The sequence below is a fragment of the Myotis brandtii genome, unplaced genomic scaffold, assembly GCF_000412655.1.
Source record: "Myotis brandtii unplaced genomic scaffold, ASM41265v1 scaffold300, whole genome shotgun sequence".
NCBI classification, from domain to species: Eukaryota; Metazoa; Chordata; class Mammalia; order Chiroptera; family Vespertilionidae; genus Myotis; species Myotis brandtii.
Genome location: NW_005361459.1, coordinates 1,462,695 through 1,464,880, shown reverse-complemented (window position 1 = coordinate 1,464,880; position 2,186 = coordinate 1,462,695).

The window sequence follows — 2,186 nt, the reverse complement described above, 5'->3', positions numbered from 1 at the left end:
TAGGAGTACCCTAATTAAGTTAATAACAATGTACTTACCTATATTGTTTAAGTTTAAAAAATTTGGCTCTCAAAAGAAATTTCAATTGTTGTACTGTTGATATTTGGCTCTGTTGACTAATGAGTTTGCGACCACTGCCCTAGGGCAAGAGAAACAAGGGAAAACAATAAACAAATGGGACTACATCAAACTAAAAGCTTCTGCACAGCAAAAGAAATCATTCTCAAAATGAAAAGGGAACCCAGTGTGTGGGAGAACACCAACCAAATATCTGATAAGGGGTTAATTTCCAAAAAATATAAAGAACTCATACAATTAAACAAAAGGAAGACAACAATCCAATTTAAAAATGGGCAAAAGACCTGAATAAACACTTCTCCAAAGAGAATATACAGATGGCCAAGAAACATATGAAAAAATGCTCAACATCACTAATCATCAGAGAGATGCAAATTAAAACTACAGTGAGCTATCACCTCACAGCTGCCAGAATGGCTACCATCAATAAATCAATAAACAACAAGTGCTGGTGAAGATGTGGAGAAAAGGGAACCTCAGTACACTCCTGGTAGGAATGCAGATTGGTGCAGCCACTGTGGAAAACAGGATGGAGATCCCTCAAAAAAAAAATAAAAATGAAAATGCTGTTTGACCTAGCGATCTCACTTCTGGAAATATATCCTAAGAATCCTGAAACATCAATCAGAAAGAATACATGCACCCCTATGTTCATGCAGCATCATTTACAATAGCTAAGATCTAGAAACAGCCCAAGTGTCCATCAGTAGATGAATGGATAAAAAAGCTGTGGTACATTTACACAGTGGAATACTATGCAGCTGTAAAAGAGAAGGATTTCTTACCTTTTGGGACAGCATGGATGGACCTGGAGATTATTATGCTAAGCGAAATAAGCCAGGCAGAGAAAGACAAATACTACATGATGTCACTTATATAATAAACTGATGAACAAATATGCGCCAAGACATGGATACATATCACAGACTGACAGATCTCAAAAGGGAGGCGATGGGAAGAGATTAACCAAAAACATATATGCTTAGCCCATGGACACAGGCAATAGTACAGTGATGGCCAGGGGTGGGGCAGGAGCAGGGCAGAGTGGGGCAAAGGGAGGGACGATGAGGGACAAGACTTGGGGGATGAGGGGACAATGGGGGGATAAAGACACATTTGTAATACCTTAATCAATAAAAATTAAAAAAATTTTTTTAAAACAAACAAAAAAACAGATTATGTTCAGCTAAAAAAAGACCAACACAGAAAATCCAAAGTAGCAAGACCTGAAAAAACAAACAAACAAACAAAAACGAGAGCCCTAGCTGGTTTGGCTCACTGGATAGAGTGTCGGGCTGGGGACTGAAGGGTCCCAGGTTCGATTCCGGTCAAGGGCATGTACCTTGGTTGCAGGCACATACCCAGTAGGGGGTGTGCAGGAGGCAGCTGATCGATGCTTCTCTCTCATCGATATTTCTAACTCTCTATCCCTCTCCCTTCCTCTCTGTAAAAAATCAATAAAATATATTTGTTTAAAAATAAAATGAAAACAAAACACACAAAAAAAACAAGAAGTTTCTCTCTCACTTAAATGTAGGCAGGCCATGGTTGATGTGGTAGCTCCATGATCATCAGGGGCCCAGGCTCCTTCTTTCCTACTTCTCCATTATCATTAACATGTGGCTTCCACCATATGGTTCAAAAAAGCTGCTCTAGCTTTAGCCATCACATTTACATTCCAGCCAGCAAGGTGGGGAGAAAAGGCAAAGTGCATGCTTACATTGTCCCTAAGGAATGTTTCTACCAGTTACCACATAACACATATGCTCACATTCTACTGGCCAGAACCAACAAGACTACATTTAGCTTCAAGGGAAGCCGGAAAATATAGTCTTTGTTCTAAGTTGCTATGTGTTTAGATAAAAATGCTATTATTATAGAAGAAATGGAGGCCAGGTACTGAGGACACCCAACAGTGTTGTACAAGGTGAAACATTTGGCTATATCGCTGCATCAACTTCATTAGGGTTGTTACAGGAGAGACCTGCCGCTATGCTGGCCAAGGATTCACTGTCAGTCCAAAACGTTTTGTTGCATTGTGCCTTTGGTCGCAGTTGCCATTCGTTAGCTCCTATTTCAATCTATTAAGCTATAATTTCAGTTACATT